At 40.1% G+C, this 5,929-nt stretch overlaps 1 long non-coding RNA gene across 1 annotated transcript; it reads right to left on the bottom strand.

The window, feature by feature from the left end:
* Positions 1-3,091: 3,091 nt before the first annotated feature.
* LOC121143788 lies at positions 3,092-5,164 on the bottom strand. Its single transcript, XR_005881113.1, has 2 exons — positions 5,052-5,164; positions 3,092-3,534 (listed from the first exon to the last, which is right to left on the bottom strand). It is a non-coding gene; the product is annotated as an uncharacterized LOC121143788 (long non-coding RNA).
* Between the last annotated feature and the right edge of the window lie 765 nt (positions 5,165-5,929).

The raw sequence follows: 5,929 nt of genomic DNA, 5'->3' as shown, positions 1-5,929 counted from the left end.
ACATAACATTTTTTTATGCTGTAAACACATTGATTCTAAGGAAAGACATTGTTTATTTTATAAAATCACAGCAACATTAGTGAGATGCACATGGCAAACATTTATTCTGCTTTCTCTGAAGAGATAACTTGCTGGTTTTGAGGTATACACCTCTCTATTGTATGATATTTCCAGTTCTTCAGGTCAGGTTGACTTATGCTCTAGCATCTGTCACTAATAAGATTTGCTAATAAGATTTGCAATATGAAAACATGTCACTGTGTCTTCTTGCGAAGGGGTCTGAGGTCTTGGGATTTGGTACTGTGCTCATTCGTGATGTGGTCAGGACAGGGTCTGGAGAACAAATACACCTTGAGCATGAATGTACACATGGACATAACTAAGCTCTAAATAAGATGACCATTCTCCAGTAGTGCTGTTAATGTTTTCATTGTATCTGGGTTAACATTGGACTCATGGGGCTGAAAGAGATGACTTAGGAGTTTAAAATCACTGACTGCTCTTGTGGAGGACCCAGATTTGGTTCCCAGAATTCCCATGGCAGCTCACAATTATCTGCAACTCCAGTCTCAGGGAATCCAATGCTCTTTCTGGCCTTACACGCACGAGACACGCACATGGTACACAGATGAAACACCTGTATCCATAGAATTAAAAGTAATAATAAAATTAAAAGTGAATTCACTTTCTTGTGAGGAAAAACAGTAGGAATGTATATATGCTATCAAGTGAGCATGCAGATGTTTTCTTCAGCTGTTGTAACTCTGGCCATTCAAATCTCTGTAGCTAATGATCATCTTTCTCTACTTTGATTTTAAAGCTTATGGTATGAAATAAACTCCTTGGTTCTAAGCAATTTTATTTCTAAACGTAAGACATTTTCAAATATTTTTCATCACATTGTCTTAAATAGGGTGCTATAGTTGTGAAGAGATACTATGACCACAGCAACTCTTATAAAGGAAAATGTTTAATTGGAGCTGGCTTACAGTTCACAGGTTTAGTACATTGTCATCATGGCAGGAAGCATGGTGGCATACAAGAAGACATGGTGCTGGAGAAGGAGCTTAGAGTACTACATACAGATCCTCAGGCAGCAGGAAGACAGAATGACACTGGGCCTGGCTTGAGCATCTGAAACCTCAAAGCCCTCCCCTCAGTGACACAATTCCTCCAACAAGACCACACCTCCTAATAGTGCCACCCCCTATGAGCCTATAGGGGCCATTATAATTCAGACACTACACACATTATTTTTAATAGCAGTTCTAAACTCACAATAATCAATTCTATAAAAACATAGAATGCCATCACTCCCTAATAAGAATACTGACCTTGGGACATTCTAGGATGCAAAAGGCTGCCTCAACTAAGAACCTCCTTTCCTGGAACTAGAATCAGGTTCTCACTGGCCTAGGCTAGTGTCTGACCACACCCAGTCAGTTCTTCTCCTTTGGAAACAATGAGTCATGGCCTTGGGCTGCATAGCGTGTTTTCAGGGGCTGTGCCAGTTTGTTTTGGAAACCCTGTGTGCTCCCTCATTCTCACCTCATTCTCACACTGTCTAATATCTGCGTGTACACTCAACAGATCCCACCTGTGCCTTTGTCGATTTACCACTAGCCAAAGACTAACTCTGGTTTGTTAAATTATTCTTTCCCTGTGTGTGTATGTGTGTGTGTGTGTGTGTGTGTGTGAATCTATATCTATATAGTATAGTATGTTTTTATCAATTCCCCCCTCGTCCTCTTTGCATTCCTGCTGAACCCTTCTTTCCAAGTCCCCCTGTACTTTCATATCTTGCTTAGCGTGTGTCCCCACTATGTTTAATTAGTTGTTTTCATGAGCATGGAGGCGGGCAGGTATTTGCCTGAGTAAGGGTCACTTAACAGTGACTACAACACTGGTGAATGTAACTCCCTATCCCATAGCAACAATTAACTGCTCCTCAGGTAGGAGTGGGGCCCATTTATGATAGAAGGAATGTTGATGGGCTCAAAATTGAACAGGTATTATGTGGTAAACACCAGTTTGGAGAGTTTGTGGATATGGTAGCCATGTCATGTTAAGCAGGCATTTCACAGCTCTCCTCCCCATCCTCCAACTCTTACACTCTTTCTACCCTTCATTGGTAAAGTTCCATAAGCCTTGGAGGGGGTAATGTAGATGTCCCATTTGGGAATAAGAGTTCTGTAGTCTCCCATTCTCAGCACTTTTGACCAGTTGGTGAGTCTTATCCACTGCAAACATAAACTTCTCTGACCAAGGCCGAGAAGGGCACTAACATATGAACATAAATATAAATATTTCAGAGTTTGACAGTGTGACCACTTATCAAAACATTGATAGTATGTTTCCCACTAAAGGATGGGAAGATTAGCCAATATTAAGGATAAATTAAAAACACTACAGAAACCCCTTATTTTGTAAGATAATTTAAAATTATGACTTAAGGTGAGATGACTGAATGGGTAAAGGCATTTGTTGCCAAGCCTGAGAACCCTGATTTTTCCTGGCACCCACATGGTGGAAGGAGACAGTAGTATCCTTCAGGTCCTCCTTCGCCCTCCACACTCACACCCTCACAACCCACAGAAACCAACCAACTCATCAGTCAAGCAATCGACTCATCAACCAATCAGTGTATATTAAAATAATGGCAAGATCTCATTCTAAAAATTATATTAATAAAGAATGCGAGTCTGAAAAAAATACCTTCCATGGGTAGATTTTGCTGCCTCCAGAAATCACAAGCTATTAAGTGAAAATACCAGACCAGGTGCTGAGTTCTTGATCAGGAAGGCTTCAGAGGTCCCCCAAAACAATTGTAGGCTACCTACCACAACTATTCTTGGTTACCTATCAGAACTTGATAAAGACTCTGTTACTGAACTTTCATTGCAGTGCATTAATAAACCAAGAAGAAAACTGATGTGTGAGCTTCCTCCTTGCTGTGTAGCTTTAACAGTGCTAGAGGGTGTTAGCAGGCCATTGGGTAGAAAGTCATCAAGCTCCTGATGTCACACCTTCTGCACCATGATGGACCGTATCCTGTCTGGCTGTAAGCCAAAACAAACTCTTCAGCTTTAAATGCTATTTGAGAGGTATTTTATTGCAGCAATGAGACAAGTAATTAATACACACCTTGAGTGGAAGTAGGGGGAGGTGGCTAGACTGTTGGGCTATGGATATAGAGTCACATGGTATTGAAACCCAAGGAGTCTTTGACTATAGGTGACTTGGTGCAGATGGTGGAAGACAGGGGTAGCAGAGAAAGGAGGAATGAAAGGTACATGGGCAAAAATAGAAAGTTGAAGTGTGTCACCCAGGGTAGGTGTCATGGTAGGTCAGGGTTTGGAAATTCTAGATCAGGAGACTGTATGTAGAGTGTCCATGTGGCAGGATAGGGCATCAGAGAAGAAGAAACTGGAAGGAGGATCAGAGCAGTAAGTGTCATCATCTCCTTGTATTTACCACTGTTTGTGGTGAAATAACACCTGTAGGAGGAGGCAGCTGGCATCTTCACACAAAGGTCTGAAAAGAAATATAACCAAATCACAAACTCATAAACTAACAGAGAAGTATTACTATCAAAATTGAAATTTCAAAATATAATTTTGTATGATGTGTATGTATGCTGTGTGTGTGTGTGTGTGTGTGTGTGTGTGTGTGTGTGTGTGTGTGTAAGAGGATAGATGCTAGCGCTGGTCCTCACCTCCAACCTGTTGGAGACAGGGTCTCTTCTGTTGTTGTTTGCACCTGTATACACCAGCTTAGTTTTAGTATTCCTTAGTTATAGTTATTAATTGATACAATACAAACCATGATGGATATGATTATAGCATTCACTATTGGCCACACACACACACACACACACACACACACACAGAGAGAGAGAGAGAGAGAGAGAGAGAGAGAGAGAGAGAGAGAGAGAGAGAGATTACCATTCTTGCTTGCACATATACCTGAATAGATACACATTGCAGCACACAGGTACACCACCTCTGAATAGTTATTTGCACACACATATGGAGTGTGATATGTATGGCATCTCAAATATTTTAGAGAGAAAAAGCCAAGCAGATGAATGCATGCATCATGTTATTAAGAAACTAGTATATCCAGTATGATTAACTAGTTTATTCAGTTACAATCATAAATCCGTTAATAAATTGTGTAACTTCTTTCCATTCAGTTCTCAAAAAGTGCTAAATAGAGTTCACTTATTGAAAGCTCATTCTGTTTCTTTCTGCTTATTCTGTTCAACATTTTCCCTCATCCTCTGTTACTGGCATTATCCATGATATATTATTTTTATAATCATTTTTATTTTCTATCATAGTACATCTCAAGTCAATTTCTAGCACTTTTAGAAAGAGATTTACAAAGCCCCAAGCTCTATACACCACACTAATGTAAAATCTATGTAATAATCCTTAGTAAAAGAAAATCCTTAGTAAACCTACAGTTTTAAATTCAAAATCAGAAATAAACATTTTCAGTGGGTCCTTCATGGAATATTTAAATCATGCCCACATTTTATTCACAAATTTTTATATATGCTAAGACAGAATAATTTTGACTAATTTTCCTGATTTTATGCTTTCTTAGATGGGAGCTCATGTGACTGAGACTGGCCTTGATATAAACATGTATCACCATGCCAAGGCTAATTTTTCAGATTTCTCTACTAGTCACCAATTTTGATGGAAATGACTGTGTTATTAGAATAATTGTGCATAGAGTGTGGGAATATACTAAATTTACATGTACATATATATGACCTGTAGAGTCAAAATGAAAGAACTCTCTAAGGGTTCATGTGTGGAGGCTTCTCCAAGAAGACAACAGTTATTGATGAAGATCACAGTGCAATCCGTGGGATAATTCTCTACTAGTTATTGGTCAGGAAGGTCCAGAGGTCTCAAAAATAACAGACCATTATCATTGCTTTTGGATGTACACCATAACAAGATGACAGGACCCTGTTGTCCAACACACTACACACTTGTTGGTAGAGAACATAAAAAAGAATTCAATCTCACACTCACCTGGCATCTTTCTTCTCGCTGCTGGCTAGCTTTCCTCGTTCCAGAAGATTCTATGTAGACCACTAAGGGAGAAAAGAGAACACTGTTATTACTAAGTGCTGGACCCTGGATACTACAATACCAACCTGCCAGGCAAGATATACCCACTGGTGCAATATGGTGTAAATGTTATGATGTAACCAACTGGTTTCTAGTTTAATTTGAGGCTGTTTCACAGAAAGGGGCCTGGTATATAATCTGAACAAAAGCCTATGGCTTGGTACATCATAGGCCCGGGGAGGGAGGAGACCTACTATTGCTATTCTGATAAATGGTATGTCAAATTTCCTGCTAAATACTTTGTTTATTCCCTAGATCTGAGCTGCTCTCAGCCTTGGTCAGAGAAGACTCCTTTGCAGTGGCCAAAGGGTACAACAGAGACACATAATTAGAAATAATGCTGAGAATAAGTGAATGAGTCCTCGTCACTAAAGAGACATCTTTATCAACCTTTCACCAAAACTCAGAGAACATGGTGGAAAAGGAGGTCGAAAGATTCTAAGAGCTGAAACAAGAAGGGCGCTATGTAAAATGGTTATCTTTTGTACAGGACATGGGTAGTGCAACCATGCACTCACATCAGCTATGGTTACCTGCATAAGACTTTCACAGAATCAAGCCAGTTAGAATTCCAGCAGGGACAAGGGTAGGGTAGAGTGGGATGGAGATCCAAAGACCCTACCACTAGCTGAAAAGACACTAACCATTTGGTAGTTGCTGGGGAAGGGAGAGTCATTTTCCTTTGGGGCTGTAGCCACTCATGGACCTCCAGCTGCTGTGAGCATGTATGTATAAAAAGATGAGACATTGGGCGGGGGATGTCCTGAGAGTTTCTAGGG

The sequence above is a fragment of the Mesocricetus auratus genome, unplaced genomic scaffold (assembly GCF_017639785.1).
Source record: "Mesocricetus auratus isolate SY011 unplaced genomic scaffold, BCM_Maur_2.0 Super-Scaffold_100013, whole genome shotgun sequence".
Taxonomy (NCBI): Eukaryota; Metazoa; Chordata; class Mammalia; order Rodentia; family Cricetidae; genus Mesocricetus; species Mesocricetus auratus.
This window is presented reverse-complemented; position numbering and strand designations above follow the sequence as displayed.